This window comes from Microcaecilia unicolor, chromosome 10 (genome assembly GCF_901765095.1).
Source record: "Microcaecilia unicolor chromosome 10, aMicUni1.1, whole genome shotgun sequence".
Taxonomy (NCBI): Eukaryota; Metazoa; Chordata; class Amphibia; order Gymnophiona; family Siphonopidae; genus Microcaecilia; species Microcaecilia unicolor.
Window position 1 is genome coordinate 175,670,032 of NC_044040.1, and position 19,881 is coordinate 175,689,912.

General features: G+C 42.7%; 1 protein-coding gene across 2 annotated transcripts in view; it reads right to left on the minus strand.

Annotated features, from left to right (window-relative positions):
* Nucleotides 1–19,881, minus strand: part of SLC9A9 (solute carrier family 9 member A9) — a 514,180-nt gene that overhangs the window by 382,748 nt on the left and 111,551 nt on the right. The gene's annotated exons all lie outside the window — the stretch shown is intronic.

The following is a 19,881-nucleotide window of genomic DNA, read 5'->3' on the forward strand; positions in this document are numbered from 1 at the left end:
ACCTGACAGCTTACTTAAAGTTAACCATTTTATTTTGTGTGCATTCAATCACAGACCCAGCATATACATGTATAAATCTCACTTATAGTATACGTGTTTCAAATAGCTACTCCCACCACCAATTTATATTGCATTTAGAGGTAAATCTCAATATAGCCTGAATACTTAAAAAAATGTTTTCGGGAAGTTGGCTTGGAGTTATTAATATGGTGCCACCAGTCCTTCTCACCCCAAGAGTCTCTCCTCTTTGCCCTGAACCCTATGCCACTGAGTGGCAAAGGGTCTGGCAGGTAAAAACTTCAAGTGGAATTTAAAGTGGAATGGAGGAGTAGCTCAATGGTTAGTGCAGCAGTCCAAGAACCAGGGGAACTGGGTTCAATTCCCACTGCAGTTCCTTGCGCTTCTGGGTAGCTCACCTAACCCTCCAGTCCCAGGTACAAAATAAGTACCTGTATATAATGAGGCTCATTTTCAACAAGTCAGATCCCATCCACAGGCAAAAATGGAATGAGAAGACCCTGCAACTATGGCTTAACAAGAAATCCCAGGTATGCCTGTAAAAAGCTTTCTAGGTTTTTCACAGCTACCTTGGAAAATTTCCACATTGACATGGTTGGATATCACCCACTTACGAGGCTGATTCATCCTACACTCCTCCCCCTTTTTTCAGCTGCATAAACAGAGGCATACAGAGCTCAATTCAGCAAAGGGTGCTGTGGCGAAATGGTAAATTTTCCAGTATATGAACTAAAAGAACATTTCATGAAGTGTAGTTCCCTAGTTTGGCCAGCAGGTGGTGCATGTTTTATATTTAAAGCTGTTACAAAGAAATGACTGTTCCCTCTTTAGTTTAACACAAAGAGAAAGTAACCTGCAGTGATGTGACCAGCTACTTAAAAAAAAAATATGTTGTTCTGGGCTCCGATTGGCCCAGGAGCTCAAATTCAATCTGGGAATACTGGATTTTTCTCCAGTCTTGGTTTGGAAGTAGAGTGAGAAAGACCTCTTTACCGAGACCCTGTGAGTAGTTATATTTAGTTATCTGTGACCAGCTATATTTCCTGTACTTCCCAGGCACTATCCAGGTAGTGATAAAACGTTTAGATAGTTTTATAATTGATTCATATTCAGTTACCTGTTACTGTTTGCCGATTGCATCTTTTCTGTTTCACTGTTCTAATTTTTTATGACAATAAACCTTCTTTAGTTTATTGCCTCTGCTTGTCTAGACTGACTAAGAATCTTGGTGGTTTGTGTTTTGGGGTCTGTGGATGCTTTCTAGGAAATGTGGGACCATTGGGAGTGTGGCCCCAGTGTCCTAGAAATCACTGGGGAATACTTTGAGAGCGGAAGATTCACCCAGAGGCGATTGGGACCCAGTCATTGGGAGGAGGGTGCTAGTGTAGAGCACATGCCCAGGTGCAGTTGGATCTGAGCTGTGCTGGGGATAGACCCTCTAAGTGGCCGCAGAGTTAGCCCCAGGCAGGTGGCTAGGTGTTTCGTTACAGGCGCTAACACTTAGGTGCCAATATTTAGACGCTATGCGCCAATTCTATAATGTCAATATTGTGCATAGTTGCACTTACAAAATAGCAAATGTCTGCATTTTGGCACCTAAATCTAGGCTTAAGCACTTATGCCATGTCAAAATATTTGCACCTAAACACTCAAATCTTGGCACTTACACGCATAACTGACAGTATTCTATAACTTACTGCCTAATTGGTTGGCACATCCCTGACCTGACCATGACCATCCAATATCCATGCCCCTCCCCCCTTGAAGTTGCACGCCACAGAAATTAGGCACTAAGGACCAGATTCTATTTAAGGCGCCTGAAAAATCAGCACTAAAAAAATTTCCACTTAAGCATATTCTATAAATTGCACCTAGATTTAGATGCACGGTCTGATATGGAGGGCAGTGGGAGGAAAACATTCAAACGTTAAGCTAAAAGGTGCTGGTGTTGAACTGAGTATTAGACTCTGCTTCTCCAAGTGGAAGAACTGTAACTGAACAGACTGACAGGACCAATTTAACCTTTTTCTGCCACTGTGTACTATGTTGCTATGAAAATTACTTTGAAAATAGCTGTCTCCAAATTTCTGTTGCTTAGAATTTTCATCAAACTATCATTGAAAACAAGCAGACTTACAATCTATAGCTAGGAACTCAGTGAAGATTAGAAGCAATTAAATTCAGCATTGAGAAAATGACTTGTATGAGCAAAAAGCCTATACAATTGAACAAGTTATTGGATTGTCTAACACTGGATACATGTATGCATTTTCAGCAAGAGCATTCTATCCTTACACCTGCATAAAGCCGTTACCCATCTGTATGCAATTGTAAACCTTAGAAGTATTTTATGAGCTATTTCTAGTACGTTGGTGTAACTCCTTTAACATCTTCACCTGGTGCAGCTGAAAATGCGACAGCTGTGCCATTTCATTCTTCTTGTAAAGAAATAATCAAATGAAAAAGATCCATTTAACCTGTTTTTCACCAGGCACTAAGAGTCTGTGTGATGACAAGCAAGGCAAACATATGAAGGAAATGGAACTGCTATCTTCCCAGCAAAGAAATCCTAACAATCGGAAAAAGATCAAATTAAGGGCTCTCATGTGACAATGTTGGAAATGGTCCCAAGAGCAGCGCCATCCACCTCAGAACTGGGACCAACTGCAAGTGCACGGCCTTCTTTTTTGCCTTCCTCCCCACGCCCCCTTACACAAGAAGGAGTCTGAGTGGAATTTTTGCCACCAAGGCTGCTTTTACCAGTGGGTAAAAGGGGTACCTATCCCAGGCACTGCATAACAGGGTGACTCTTTTCCCCCTTACCAAAAAAAAAAGCCTTGCAACCCTTTTGGATTAAGCCCTCGGTAACCCAGAAACCTACTTAATCTGAACTAGTAAATTACAGTGCAGCTTACTGTATCCTCCCTCCTCCAGAGCGGACATCAGAAGCCATGCTTAACTGCACACCATCCCTGCTGCTGTGGAGCCAGTCTTGCAATCTGTGAAATTTGGGGCACATCCCATGAAACTGACTCCATGGCAGCAGATGATGTGTAATGAAGCAAGTCTCCTGCTGTCAGCTGGATGGAGTTTGTGACAAGGCCAGCGCCTCTGAGTGGATGGTAGATCTTGGGGTGGCAAATAGCATCTGGAAGGAGGAAGAGGGTGAGAAGGGCTCAGAGTGGCGAGAGGGGAAGAAAAGGGGGAAAGAGATTGAGAATGAATCAGAGTAGAAGGAAGGATAGAGACAAGTGATAAGGAGTCAGAGAAGTGGGAGGGAAGGGATGAAAAGGGGGTCATAGAGAGAGAGTGAAGTGGGAAGAGTGGAGGGAGAGAGGGAAGAAGTGTAAAGAGAGGAAAGAAGTGACAAGGATAAAGAGTGTCTGGAGGGAGAGAGAAGGGAAGAAAGAGGGGGTAAGAAGTGAAGGGAAGTGTATATAGAGGGAGGAAGAGATAAGAAGAGGAAAGATTAGAAAGGGGAAGAGAATCAAAAGGAGAAAAAAAAGTGTCTGGAGGGAGAGGTGGAGAGATGGTGTGAAGAATCTGGATGGGCTGGAAAAGGGCTGAAAGACAGTGTAAAGGAAGAGACAAAAAGCAAAGGTAGTCCCATGCACTCAAGTACCAAGTCATAAATGACTTATAGGAGCTGCCACTTGAATGACAGTTTGACTATTAGCAGGATGATTTTTCATTGCTTTTCCCAGTCATCTTTACCTCAGGCTAAGGTCAAGTGTTCACTTAACAAATGAAAGTGGATGGATTCTGGATTTGGCCAGAGGCTGGTTACCTGACAGAAATCTCAGCATGGGATTCAAACTCAGATATTAGGTGCAGTAGGCAAGCGACCTACTAACGGTACAATGAGACCTCAATATCTGTGAACTCCTAGTCAGTTGTTCAGTATCCATGTCTGTTTTATCATTTCCACCATAAGTAATTCCCTAATCCCTTATTTGTCCTATTTGTCTGTCTTGATTAGATTGTAATCTCTGTCGAGCAGGGACTGTCTTACACGTTTAGTGTACAGTGCTGAGTACATCTAGTAGCACTATAGAAATAGGTTGTAGTAGTAGTAATGAAGGAGTTAGATAGGGAAGTGGTAAACTGAGGTAGTAAAAGTTGGAAGAGGGTTGGATGCCAGGTAAGCTGAGTGACACAAAGAGCTGGGGCTGGTGAGAGAGTGAGACTTGGCAGAGTTGGCATGGGAGTGTGTATTGCAAACAGGACAATAACTTGGGCCTCCAGGCCACAGGGGGCCCCCCTAAGTCTGCTCACAACTGAAGATACAGCCTGCTAGTGTGCTTTGAGGCCCCCTCCCAAATTTCTGCCCTGGGTCCCATTATGTATAACACTGGTCTTGAGACTTGGAGAAAGATAAATGATTGGGGAAGACGTGAGAGTGGCAGATAGATGAAATGTGAAAAGAGGGAGACTGAGAACTGGACAGTAAGAGAAGGGAAGAATAAAGGGTAAAATCTAGCTGCGAGGGGAGATGCAGCGAAAAGGGAAATGGAGAAAAAATGAAGGGGAATAATCGATGAAGGCGAAGGATGAAGCGAGGAAAACAAGTTAGGAGAAGAAGAAATCAAATCAAGACCCTGAAAAAGAACTTAGATGAAGATCAATACAAGGAAAGTGTAAAGGAGAGAATGCAATCAACCCCATTAGTAAAATGAAATGCCTAGATATGGGGAGAAAAGAGTAAAAATGAAATATCAGTTTTAAGAGATTGGAATGTGTCGGGTTTGGGAAATCTGCATCTCTCACTCTCTTTCAGTCTCTCTCTCTTATTTTGCATTTTGTGACGTAGTGAAGGAAATGTATGTCTATTTCTCTTTTTCCAGTACATGGCTCCTAATCCAACCTCATGTGATTACCATTTCAGTTTTGACTGAATGTTTTCATTTCAAATTTGTCGTCCCTTATTTATTATATGAGGGGTTGTCCTTATTTAGCATGTGACCAAGTGAAAGGGATCTGCTAAATTTTGAAAAGGACCTGCAGCAGTCTAGCTTTTTCTAATGGCAGGTATGCCTATGTTCTGGTACCTGTCATAGGTTAGTTTGTTGCAGTCGGAGTCCTGCCAAACAGTGCTGTTTTGGTATAGAAGGTTTGCTATATAAGTTCTGAATGTCTTAGCTTGTGTTGCTGTTGCTAAGATGGCATCAGAAATAGAACTGTTTTTTCCGGCATGCTAAGTAGTTAAGGGGAAACAAGGACTGTGGGACACCCTTTGGCTAGAGGGACAAAACAAACTCCATCCTTGATCCCCCAAGCTCCCTAGTTGCCCACCCCATTCCGCTGCCTATAAAGGGAAATATTCTAGTTCTGCTCTGCACCCACTACTGGGGAATTTCTATAAATGCAAAATGTGTTTACAGCAGTGGCATAGCCATGGGTGGGCTTGGGTGGGCCCATGCCCACCCACTTTGGGTTCAGGCCCACCCAGTAGCAGCATACCTATGATGTGGCTGGCAGGGATCCCCAAGCCCCACCAGCCAAAAACTCCCAACAAGTGTTCCTCCTGCATACCTTGTAAGTAGCCGATCTTCGCCTGCAGTGAGCAGTGACATACATACTGCTTGCACCGGCCCCACAGCCTTCCATCTGATGTATTTCTGCCTAGGCGGAAACAGGAATCTGCATCAGAGGGAAGGGTGTGGGGCCAACATGAGCAGTGTGTATTAGTTGCTGCTAGCTGCTGGTGAAAATCTGCTATTTAAAAGGTATGCGGGGAGGGGGGATGTTTGAGAAACCATATGGCATGCAGATGAGAGAGGGAGAGACCAAGTCACCTGTGGGATGGGGCGAGGTTCTTCTGCCCACCCATCTTGGGCCCAGGCCCACCCAAAATTGGGTGTCTGGCTACGCCCCTGGTTTACAGAGCTAGATCTGCAGGGTTTATACCAAGGTTGTGTCCCAATCTACATAGACCCCAGACCACACTTCTGTAGATAGGAAGGTGAAATATTTAAAAGCTCTATGGTATGTCTTAGCTGCTTGATACCATTAGATAGAGTTCCTCTGTATCTCAAGATGTTTGATATGTTAAAAGCAAAATGTTTAACAATGATTGTGCCTTGGGAGGTGATTCAGCCTTTACTGGATGCATTTTTTTTTCCAGAAGGGAGCAATCTGAAAAATAAATAAACAAAAGCAGAGTCCCTTATATGGTTAAAGTGGGCCTGTTTGCTACTAAATGGGGTGGTTACAGAGAAAACAGGACAAAGTTGTCTTTTTTTCTTCATTTTTTGATGGGGAACCTGTCCCTGATGTCAGCTGAATCATTCCTTCATGGAGTGCCTGAAACTTTGTTTACTGTTTCAGGAGCCTATCATCTCACTAAACAAAGTTCTCTCTCTCTCCTCTTTGCAGTCTGAATCTTGGAGACAAAATCATTTATCATTTCAGGAGAGCTTGCGACTGGCACAAGGGTTCCTGTGGGGAAATGAAACTCATATCTGTAGCCTGTGGATGTTAAAAAAAATATTGAAGATACAGGCATTTAAAGCAGAACTAAAAGATTTCATACTGGGGCCAGTTCAACAGCCCAGTGTTAGTGTATGCAAAGGGGCCTGGGTCCAATTTCCAGTTCAAGTATGTCTCTCCTTAGATCGCCTGTGAATGCTGAGGAGGAAGCCATAGATAATAAATGTGGAGGAAACCTAACTGGAATCAAGCTCCATGACTGTAGACTGTGGAAGCAGCCCTAGTGCAGGAACCCCTACCAAGGGCTGTCACTGAAATAAACTGAAGTAAGCAGGAAGGGCAGAGGGAGAAATTCCCTACTCCAATTCTGGTTCCCACTGATGTGGAAGCAAAAAGGAGAACAAAAAACGATTGTCGTCTCTCATGTCTCAATTCATATCTATGCTATTCTGTGCAATCAAGATACCCCTCAGTCCTTACAGCTGCATTATTTAATGGGATCCAATCAGTAGACTAAACTTTAAACATCACTTCAAAATGGCATCAACCAAATTCAGTTTTTAATATTACATCCAATATATAAGACTGGGGATAACTGGTAGAGAAGTTCATGATTTAATGTACCTTATACTATAACTAGTAAAAATATTAATTAATTAGGAATTTAGCAACATAAATAACCCACCAATAGAATATTAATGCATTTTCTTTCCAAGGATCTCTTAGTATAAAAGAAGTTTAAACACGTAAAGTTCACAGATGTAACTGCACCAGCACTAAGTCCAGATGTGTGAAGTTGTGCCATTGTTTCCATAAGCAAGATGGAGTGATTCCACATGTAAGGTGAGGAAAGGTAGCTATGAACTGCTACCTTCTATGATTAGTAAGAATGGTCTTTGTATTAAGGTCAAACAGACATGAAAATAGGATGTCAATTGACAAAAGAAAGAAGGCTTGAGAGTCATTCATACTGCTCAAGGATAACAGTGACAGTCAGAATGAAAACATCTCAGTGTGGAAAAGGATTAGGGGCTTTCCTGTTACTTTATTTACTCACATAAAAGATTTCTAGCCTATTTTCAATGTTCAAAGCAGATAACCGACTCTTCACAACTTTTGTCCCTCAGCTACAAAATTCAACATCTTTCTGGAAACAACAAAGAAGGAGGTGGAGTAGCCATTATATATAAATCCTTCTTTAATGTCAATCCAATCGAGAGACTGCAATCGTCCAATCTAGAAGCAATCTCACGTAACATTTCATTCAAATTATTATCCAAGCATATCAATCTACTACTACTACTATATCCTCTACCAGGAAACTGGAATAAAGCGGAAGAGGAGATCACTGAATTTATATCCAACACTTGTGTAAATTCAGACAATACCATATTAGTGGGTGGCATTAACTTATATCTGGACAAACGGAATGATCCCAAAACCAGAAGCTTCTTAAATTTCCTTAATACCTGGAATTTCTACATTCCTTACGTACCAACTCCCAATCACATAACGAAGGCCATCAACTTGATATTCTAGCTCACAAATAGACCTACCAACTAGAAACAACAGGATCAACATTAACATACCTAAATCTCCACTACCTAAGCTGCAAAGGACTCAAATACAAATCAACTTATGCATCCAGCTTTTCCTATATAAGCACACAACTATGGAACGCATTACCAAACGCTGTGAAAACAACGTATGGCCACCTAAACTTCCGGAAATCACTAAAAACTAACCTGTTCAAAAAGGCATACCCTACCGATCCAACTTATACGCCTGAACCCTGCAACACAATGAAACCAAACCTCATAATGGACATAACTTAACGCTTCCTCCCTACGATCTCCTAATGTGTCTGTTACACTTGATCTTCATTCTACCACAACATCACTTTGTATTTGTTCATACCGGAATTGGCGAACGCCTTTACGGTACTAATGAAGCCACATTGAGCCTGCAAATAGGTGGGAAAATGTTGTAACAAAATAAACAAATAAATAAATAAACAACAAATAACATAACGTAATAAACATACAAATACTTAAATCATAAATCATACAGCACTTCAGAAATTATAAAACCAACACAGAGCCAAACAGTTATTCTCTATGTCATAACTGTTTAATACTTCAATAATACACTAGATTTACGGAAATGCTTGATGAAAACTAAGCTGCTGCGTAAATATTTAATCAGATCAATTATAGTTCAGCAGGCCCTTATGAGATCATCTTCAAACAACATATGACACATAAGCAACTGTGTTTTTGTTCATTCTTCTCTTTTCAATTCTGCACTGACATATGCAAATAAGGTCCCCATCCCCCAAAGGCAACTCCTGATCCAAAGTATAGAGGTATATTTACTGTGTGTATTTTAGAACATAAGAATAGCCATACTGGGTCAGACCAATGGTCCATCCAGCCCAGTATCCTGTTTCCAAACAGTGGTCAAGCTAAGTCACAGTACCTGGCAGAAGCCCAATTAGTAGCAACATTCCATGCTACCAATCAATCCTAGGGCAAGCAGTGCTTCCCTATGTCTGTCTCAATAGGAAACTATGGCCTTATGCTCCAGGAACTTGTCCAAATCTTTTTTAAACCCAGATACGCTAACCACTGTTACCACATCCTCCGGCAAAGAGTTCCAGAGCTTAACTATTCTTTGAGTGAAAAAATATTTCCTCCTATTTGTTTTAAAAGTTTTTCCATGCAATTTCCTTGAGTGTCCCCTAGTCTTTGTACATTTGGAATGAGTAAAAATTGATCTACTTCTACTCGTTCTACACCACTCTGGATTTTGTAGACTTCAATCATATCTCCCCTCATCTGTCTCTTTTCCAAGCAGAAGAGCCCTTACCACTTTAGCCTTTCCTTATACAAGAGGAGTTCCATCCCCTTTATCATTTTGGTTTATCTTCTTTGAACCTTTTCTAATTCCGCTATATCTTTTTTGAGATACAGCAACCAGAACTGAACGCAATACTCAAGGTGCGGTTGCACCATGGAGTGATACACAGGCATTATAGTATTTTCGGTCTTATTCACCATCCCTTTCCTAATAATTCCTAGCATCCTGTTTGCTTTTTTGGCTGCTGCTGCACACTGAGCAAAAGATTTCAGCATATTATCTATAATGACATCAGATCTTTTTCTTGAGTGCTGACTCCCAAGGTGGGCCCTAGCATCAGGAAACTATGATTTGGATTATTCTTTCCAATGTGCATCACCTTGCATTTGTCCACATTAAATTTCACCTGCTATGTGGATGCCCAGTCTTCCAATTTCCTAAGGTCTTCCTGCAATATTTCACAGTCTGTACGTGTTTTAACAACCTTAGTTTTGTGTCGTCTGTAAAATTTAATTACCTCTTCATTCCGATTTCCATATCATTTATAAATATGTTCAATAGCACCGGTCCCAGTACTGATCCCTGCGGCACTCCACTGTTCACCCTCCTCTAATGAGAGAAATAACCATTTAATCGTACCCTCTGTTTTCTGTCCAATAACCAATTCCTAATCCACACCAGAACCTTTCCTCCTATCCTATGACTCGTTAATTTTCTCAAGAGTCTCTCATAAGGAACTTTATCAAAAGTTTTCTGAAAATCTAGATACACTAAATCAACGGGCTCACCTTTATCCACATGTTTATTCATCCCTTCAAAGAAATGAAGCAAATTGGTGAGGCAAGACTTCCTTTGGCTAACTCTGTCCCATTAAACCATATTTGTAACATAGTAACATAGTAGATGACGGCAGAAAAAAAGACCTACACGGTCCATCCAGTCTGCCCAAAAAGACAACTCATGTGTGCTACTTTTTGTGTATACCCTACTTTGATTTGTACCTGTGCTCTTCAGGGCACAGACCGTATAAGTCTGCCCAGCACTGTCCCCGCCTCCCAACCACCAGCCCCGCCTCCCAACCACCAGCTCTGGCACAGACCGTATAAGTCTGCCCAGCACTATCCCATATTTGTGTATGTGTATGTGTTCTGTAATTTTATTCTTTATAATAGCTTCCATTATTTTGCCCAGCACGGACATCAGGCTTACTGTTCTGTAATTTTCCGGATCACCCCTAAAACCCTTTTTAAACAGCGGCGTCACACTGTAACTGCCCAGGTAGATTCTCTTTAAAAATGAGCTGCCATAATACAGTGCATGTACTAAAAGCACCTGCTACTCATGCAGACAGCAAAGGGGAATACAATAACACATATACTTTTCAAAATCTCATATACGAGTGCTATGCTCCTCCTCCAACTTAAGCATCCCCTGGAATGCCTCTATCCCTGTTACAGCTGCACAGATGGAAGCCCATGAAGTCTTTAGCTGAACTAAATAAGGGCAATTTTCAGAAGGCCAAATTACCTTGGTAACAACTTTGAAAATTATCCGTTCAGTTTTTATTTACGCCGTGTCTTGATTGAGTTGCAGTCACCCAGACACAGGGCTTTCATTTCATTCTCAAGGACAAATTTTAAAGACAACCAAGACATGACAGCTAATAGTCATTGTTACCAACACAGCAGTAAAACAGTCTTCTCTGTAAGAGTAGCCATGTCAGCTCCAAATCTCTATACCTGACCTGGTATGCTTCCATAAACTAACAATTAACTTTTTGCTCTTGTGCTTTTAAAAGTAGACCAAAAATATACTCCAGAGTGGAAAGGGGTTCCATACTGAACCAGCTGTATGCTACTTCTTACCAAGAAACTGGCTGTCATAAAATTTATTTATTTATTGCATTTGTATCCCACCTATTTGCAGGCTCAAAGTGGCTTACATAGTATTGATAACAATAATACAAGAAGCCTTCCTGCACATCACAGTTTTTTTTTTAATTACAGTTACTACATCATTTATGATTTATCCAACAACTCTTCCATGCCAAACACAAACACTCAAAATCTAAACTTTGTTTTTTTCTGCTCATTATTGTGATCAGCCTAGCTAGAATACACTTTTTAAAGTGAATGGTAGCCAAAATGTAGGTCAACCTGAGGGCATTTATGAGAATAGGACCCCCAACCCCCAATCCAGAGAGGAGAATCAGGGGTTAAAAATATGAGTACGAAAATAGAAAAGAGTGAATTAAGCTGTTTTGCAGTTTCCAGTATGTGGCAAGTGTTTCTTGTGCAGATGTTGGAAATTTTCTGAAATCTGTAAATATCTGTTGTGCAAATAGAACAGGAACAAGGAACAAAGTTGAACTTATATTTTTAGCTTTGCTCATCCTTAAACTACTAGAACATTTAATAGATAATCAAAATTCAACGTATATATGTAATCACTATGGGGCCCTTTTACTGAGCCACTTAAGCGTCTGTGCGCGCCCAATGCACACCAAAATGGAGTTACTGCCTGGCTACCACGTGGATCTTGTGGTAATTTCATTTTTGGTGCTCGTCCAAAAATTATTTTTATTTTCGGACACACGTATTGGGCACATGCCAAGTGGCATTTAATGCGCGTAGGTCATCACCGTTTCCGCGTGAGACTTTACTGCTAGGTCAGTGGCTGGTGTTAGGGTCTCAGACCCAAAATGAATGCGTGTCAATTTTTATTTTGCCGCACGTCCATTTTCATCTGTTTACTGATTACAATACTGGGACTTTGCCACTTAACTGCTCACTCTTATGGCTTTATTGTTTACAATAACTGAAGAAGCTCCTCAATAAAAGGGGCAGGAGTAACAAGGTGGGTTCAGCCAGTTAGGTATCAATTCACTGCTGTTAAGTGGACGCTGAGACTGTTGCTCCCTGAAGCTTTTGCCAATTAACCAACAGTTGTCTCTGTGTGATATTCTCTCTTGGCCTCTCCCAAGGACGAGAGATGAGGGCCGAGCTAGTGTTCTGCCCGAGCAGATATCCAGACAAACAGCCCCACATGGAATCTGATTATATTCTGTGATGACTGACCCATGAGAAGTTGCAGGTCCAGTGACAGATATGTATTAAAAGGTGGGTTATTCACAGTTTAAATGTAATCGTCATCACCTTTTAGGGGTAGCCGGAAAATAAAAATTGCACAGGTGTAGTGAGAGAGGAAAGAACCCTACAAAATTGCAAATTTACAAGGCCCACTATACCATCAATAGTCTGAACAAGTGTTTTAAACATTATATGATTCTATATAGTTAGAACTGACAGCCTTGAATGATAGACCAGTTTTAACCATGTAAGAAAATAAATAAGCCACCATGTCGTATTTGGGAAAAAGGGGCGATCAAGGAAGACAAAGATGTAGCGGAGAGACTGAATGAATTATTTTCTTCGGTCTTCACCGAGGAAGATTTGGGTGGGATACTGGTGTCGGAAATAGTATTTCAAGCGGACGAGTCGGAGAAACTTACTGACTTCACGGTAAACCTGGAGGACGTAATGGGGCAGTTCGGCAAACTGAAGAGTAGCAAATCTCCTGGACCAGATGGTATTCACCCTAGAGTACTGATAGAACTGAAAAATGAGCTTGCGGAGCTACTGCTACTAGTGATATGCAACTTATCCTTAAAATCGAGCGTGGTACCGGAAGATTGGAGGGTGGCCAATGTAACGCCCATTTTTTAAAAAGGCTCCAGGGGAGATCCGGGAAATTATAGACCAGTGAGTCTGACGTCGGTGCCGGGGAAAATGGTAGAGGCTATTATTAAAAACAAAATTACAGAGCACATCCGAGGACATGGATTACTGAGACCGAGTCAGCACGGCTTTGGTGTGGGGAAATCTTGCCTGACCAATTTACTTCAATTCTTTGAAGGAGTAAACAAACATGTGGACAAAGGGGAGCCGGTTGATATTGTGTATCTGGATTTTCAAAAGGCGTTTGACAAGGTACCTCATGAAAGGCTACAGAGGAAATTGGAGGGTCATGGGATAGGAGGAAATGTCCTATTGTGGATTAAAAACTGGTTAAAGGATAGGAAACAGAGAGTGGGGTTAAATGGGCAGTATTCACAATGGAGAAGGGTAGTTAGTGGGGTTCCTCAGGGGTCTGTGCTAGGACCGCGGCTTTTTAATATATTTATAAATGATTTAGAGATGGGAGTAACTAGCGAAGTAATTAAATTTGCTGATGACACAAAGTTATTCAAAGTCGTTAACTCGCGACAGGATTGTGAAAAATTACAAGAGGACCTTACGAGACTGGGCGGCTAAATGGCAGATGAGGTTTAATGTGAGCAAGTGCAAGGTGATGCATGTGGGAAAAAAGAACCCGAATTATAGCTACGTCATGCAAGGTTCCACGTTAGGAGTTACGGACCAAGAAAGGGATCTGGGTGTCGTCGATAACACACTGAAACCTTCTGCTCAGTGTGCTGCTGCGGCTAGGAAAGCGAATAGAATGTTGGGTATTATTAGGAAAGGTATGGAAAACAGGTGTGAGGATGTTATAATGCCGTTGTATTGCTCCATGGTGCGACCGCACCTTGAGTATTGTGTTCAATTCTGGTCGCCGCATCTCAAGAAAGATATAGTAGAATTGGAAAAGGTGCAGCGAAGGGCGACTAAAATGATAGCGGGGATGGGACGACTTCCCTATGAAGAAAGACTAAGGAGGCTAGGGCTATTCAGCTTGGAGAAGAGACGGCTGAGGGGAGACATGATAGAGGTATATAAAATAATGAGTGGAGTGGAACAGGTGGATGTGAAGCGTCTGTTCATGCTTTCCAAAAATACTAGGACTAGGGGGCATGCGATTAAACTACAGTGTAGTAAATTTAAAACAAATCGGAGAAAATTTTTCTTCACCCAACGTGTAATTAAACTCTGGAATTCATTGCCGGAAAATGTGGTGAAGGCGGCTAGCTTAGCAGAGTTTAAAAAGGGGTTGGACGGTTTCCTAAAGGACACGTCCATAAACCGCTACTAAACGGACTTGGAAAAATCCAAAATTCCAGGAATAACATGTATAGAATGTTTGTACGTTTGGGAAGCTTGCCAGGTGCCCTTGGCCTGGATTGGCCGCTGTCGTGGACAAGATGCTGGGCTTGATGGACCTTTGGTCTTTTCCCAGTATGGCATTACTTATGTACTTATGTACTTATTATCTTCTGAGGTTATATGTACATTAGACTGGAATGTCACAGATTGGCTGTTCTATATTTCTTTGTTTACTTCTTTTTTTCCTTGCTGATTTAATATGTATTAACTGCCTTACAAGATTTAGCCAAGGTAGTATACAATATAGTTTTAAAAACAATTTATAATGTATTAACAGTCTTACAATAGCAAAAATGACCAAATGTCAGTGTAATAAACGATTCGAACAAGGCAATCTTGGAGGTAGTAATAATATGATACACTGTCATTAATGTACACACTACAAACAGCACAGTACAACATTCAAATCAACAAAAAATGATTAATGTAATCAGAATACAAATGATACACAATTACAGGCAGCATGGTACAACATTATGATGCTTACAATGTCAACACAATGCAATGAAACATAATAGGCAGCAAAGGTAACAAGTGCAGTTGGGACAAACAGAGAAGGTACTAAGTTGCAAGATCCGAGACAACATGGTTTTACCAAAGGGAAATCGTGCCAAACGAACCTCATTGAATTCTTTGATTGGGTGACAGGAGAATTGAATCAGGTACGAGCTATGGACGTAATCTACTTAGATTTCAGCAAAGCTTTTGACATGGTTCCCCACAGGAGGCTCTTAAATAAACTGGATGGGCTGAAGATAGGACTCGAAGTGGTGAACTGGATTAGGAACTGGTTGACGGACAGACGCCAGAGGGGGGTGGTGAATGGAATTTGCTAGGAGGAGCTAAAGGTGAGTAGTGGAGTGCCTCAAGGATCGGTGCTGGGGCCGATTCTGTTCAATATATTTGTGAGTGACATTGCCGAAGAGTTAGAAGGTAAAGTTTGCCTATTTGCGGATGATACTAAGAACTGTAACAGAGTGGACACCCCGGAGGGAGTGGAAAACATGAAAAAGGACCTACGGAAGCTAGAAGAATGGTCTAAGGTTTGGCAATTAAAATTCAATGCGAAGAAATGCAAAGTGATGCACTTAGGGAGTAGAAATCCACAGGAGACGTATGTGTTAGGCGGAGAGAGTCTGATAGGTACGGATGGGGAAAGGGATCTTGGGGTGATAGTATCTGAGGATTTGAAGGCGACGAAACAGTGTGACAAGGCGGTGGCCCTAGCTAGAAGGTTGTTAGGCTGTATAGAGAGAGGTGTGACCAGCAGAAGAAAGGGGTGTTGATGCCCCTGTATAAGTCGTTGGTGAGGCCCCACCTGGAGTACTGTGTTCAGTTCTGGAGGCCGTATCTTGTTAAGGATGTAAAAAGAATTGAAGCGGTGCAAAGAAAAGCTACGAGAATGGTATGGGATTTGCGTTACAAGACGTATGAGGAGAGACTTGCGGACCTGAACATGTACACTCTGGAGGAAAGGAGAAACAGGGGTGATATGATACAGACGTTCAAATATTTGAAAGGTATTAATCTGCAAACGAACCTTTTCCGGAGATGTGAAGGCAGTAGAACGAGAGGACATGAAATGAGATTGAAGGGGGGCAGACTCAAGAAAAATGTCAGGAAGTATTTTTTCACGGAGAGAGTAGTGGATGCTTGGAATGCCCTCCCGCGGGAGGTGGTGGAAACGAAAATGGTAACGGAATTCAAACATGCGTGGGTAAACATAAAGGAATCCTGCTCAGAAGGAATGGATCCTAAGGAGCTTAGACGAGATTGGGTGGCAAAGCCGGTGGCGGGAGACGGAGATGGTGCTGGGCAGACTTATATGATCTGTGCCAGAACCGGTGGTGGGAGGCGGGGCTGGTGGTTGGGAGGCGGGGATAGTGCTGGGCAGACTTATACGGTCTGTGCCCGGAAAAGGACAGGTACAAATCAAGGTAAGGTATACACAAAAAGTAGCACATGTGAGTTTATCTTGTTGGGCAGACTGGATGGACCGCGCAGGTCTTTTTCTGCCGTCATCTACTATGTTACTATGTTACTCAACAAAATAAAAATAAAATAAGGATAAGTTAAGTGGGTGGGTAGATTGAGAGCAAGTTATACATGTACAGTTGAGTAAGGTATGTGAAACTGGTCTCAGCAGTCACAGAGTGTGCAGATGTGAGCAGATGGTCAATTGAGCCTGCAAAAAGGTGGGATAATGTGGGGTACAAATGCAATAAATAAATAAATAAATTGCCACTACCGTTATAGGCTTGGGAGAAGAGCCAGGCTTTCACTTGCTTCCTGAAGTAGCCCCTATGGGATTGACTGGCAAAAATTGGTGACGAGTGGTTCCTTTCACTCTCTGTCTGCATTTTTCCAGACTTAGCCAAACAGATTAACTTTGTATAAGCTGCATTTTAACAAAACAAGAGGGGAAAGCATGCAGAGCATGGGTCATGGAATTTTTCTGACTATTCCACATGCACATGTGTGTAGCAGTGTTATCTGTGTGTCTTTCACTTATAGGAAGGAAGAAAAGAGGCGAGTCGAAGACTGTTCATGGGGGTAGGGTGCTGAGGGGAGCCATTGTGGCGAGTGCTATATTTCATTGTAACTAAGCTTCTATGCGGCAGAAGCTGGATTTTTCAAATTCAATGTCTTTCAACTGTTTCCCCCTCCCCCACCCTCATGCTGAATTTCATCCCATTCCATGAAGTCTTTGGTGAGTTATTCTGCCTCCCCACAGATAGACACCCATTATGTATAATTCTTTCTAACTTCCATTGGGTTGGGAAGATTACAAAACAGCAAACCAACATCTAAGGCACTACAATACATCTGGTGAGTAATTACAAAAGACAGTTTTATGAGGGATTTGAAGAGAGTGACTATCTATAAAATTACAGTCAAAAATAAAATGCACTAAAGTGAATCATGGAAAATAGAAAGAAAATGAAAGAGGACAGCAGCATTCCCCGTTCCCAAAGATGAAACTCAGTTAATAAAAAAGCGAAACAGAAGCTCTGAATTAGTTCTTTATTATTATTATTATTATTATTATTAAATTCTTGATATAACACTTTTCGGTGGTACAACCAAAGAAGTTTACATATTACATACAAGTACTTAGATTGTGAGTCCTCTAGGTACAAAGAAAGTACTTCCTTTGTACCTAGAGGACTCACGATCTAAATTTTGTATCTGGGGCACTGGAGGGTTAAGTGACTTTGCACCAGGGCAGCCGAGAGGGGGGGACAGGGGGGACAAAAGTCCCCAGGGACGGGCCTCCGGGGGGGGGGGGGCCCGGCGCCGCTGCAGTCCGGTCCGCCCGCCGTCGCTCCTGGAACTAACCTGAAGCGCTTTCACCTTCGGAGCAACCAGCAGCAGCAGGGCAGAGACCTTTCCTTCCTTCCGTGTCCCGCCCTTGCCTGACGTAACGTCCGCGAGGGCGGGGCACGGAAGGAAGGAGAGGTCTGCGCTGCTGCTGGTTGCTCCGAAGGTGAAAGCGCTTCAGGTTAGTTCAGAGAGGGCCCGGAAGCTGGTGGAGGGGGGGCGCGACGCAATCTCGGGTGGGGGGGCCCGGGGGCGGTCTTGTCCTGGCCCCTGCTCTCGGCGGCCCTGCTTTGCACAGGGTGACTGCACTGTGAATCAAGCCAAAAGATCCCCAGATTCTCAGCCCACTGAACTAACCATTAGGCTACTCCGAATGCTGGAAGGTTGGTGGGATATATGGGAACGTCCAAAGGCCATTAGTTCTAACTAGGAACCACACACTGGAGCTCATTTTCAAAGCACTTAGGCTTACAAAGTTCCACAGTTTACAAGGTTACTATGCAACTTTATAAGTCTAAGTGCTTTGAAAATATGCCTCGCTGTAATGTAATCTTCCTAGTATTATGTCAACTGCATAATTTAACAGAGGGCTCTTCTAAGAGGGCTACCTGAGATAAGTGGTATAGAGGCTCTGGAATATAAGAGGGCTAGCTGGTTTCCAAGCCAAAGCCTTATTGTAGTACTAGTACAGTTTAAGAAGTTTATTCATTAAAATGTGACAAGGTTTTGTAATTAATTAATCAACAGCCATAAACCATAAAGTATAGTTTATGAATGTTAAGGGGAAAAAACCTTTGTGGTAATTGTAGGGAGAATTCCTGGCACTTAGGAAAAGCAGCTATCACTCTTATCATTAGGCAACGACCACTAAAATTCAGTAATGGAATTATTGCTAAAACAGAAAGTAGTTAATTACATCTCTGTTATTTATCACACTAGCAGTTAATGCATATTAATGGCCAAGTACATTCCCCACCCCATCATCATTCCTTCTCTGACCTCTAACATTATATAGAGAAAGCAGTGTATCTACCTGATGTGCAATACGTAAACCGCTTTTGGTTGGACCACAGAAAGGCAGTATATCAAGAACTTAATAAACATATTCCGCACTAAATATTTAACACAGCTTTAATATGCATTATGCTGGTAATTCTATAATACAGAAGCTTACATTAAATGTGCCAGTTATATATAGAAATGTTTGGAATAATGACATTTATGCATATACTAGTAAAAAAGGCCTGTTTCTGTTTTAAAGGAAACGGGCGCTAGCAAGTTTTTCCTCGGAGTGTGTATGTTTGAGAGAGTGTGTGTGAGAGTGACTGTGTGAGAGAGAGAGTGAATGTGCGAGTGTGTGTGACAGAGAGAGAGTGAGACTGGGTGTGAATGTGTGTGTGAGAATGAGAGTATGTGCCAGGGTCCCCCCTCCCTGTATCCACCCAGCGATGCTTTTCTCTCCCCCTGCCCCCCTCCCGCCACCCAGCGATGCTTTTCTCTCCCCCTGCCCCCCTCCAGCCACCCAGCGATTCCCCTCTCTCCCCATCCCCCCCCCCCTCCAGGCACCGAGCGATTCCCCTTTCTCTACGCCCCCCCCCCCCCCCTTTTCGGTACTGTCTATCTAGTTAAAACATCTTTTGCAGCAGCTCCTAGGTTTGCTTGCATTGTTTTGAGTGTATGGCAATGATGGCTGCGTGGGGGAGTGGAAACAGAGATTAACCAACGGGCTTCCTTGCTCACAGTGGACTTGATTGGTTCACTTCCACTCCTATCTCACACGTCTGCCTGCACGGCTGGGGGCGGCGACCTGGGGGGCGTGGCATTGCGGCGAGGGCTCCTCCACCTCTTAAGGCACTGTCTATGCGGCGGTTCGAAAATGAACTCCTTCCCCGCTGAGGTAAAAAAAAAAAAGGCTTAAGTGCACTGGCGGAGGCCGCCCGACCGCCCGCTCTCCCTCCCTACTGCTAGCGCCGGTTTGACGATCCCATCAGGAGAGGAGAGGGAGAGAGGAGAGGGAGGGAGGGAGGGAGGGGGGTGCTGAAGGCAGTTATTGTGCGCGGGTGTTTCAGGAGGTTGGCAGGCAGTCTGGAGCGATTCCTAGGCAGGGGGAGGAGTAGGGAACCTAGGTCGCTGTTTGTTGCTGTGCGTCGGGCTG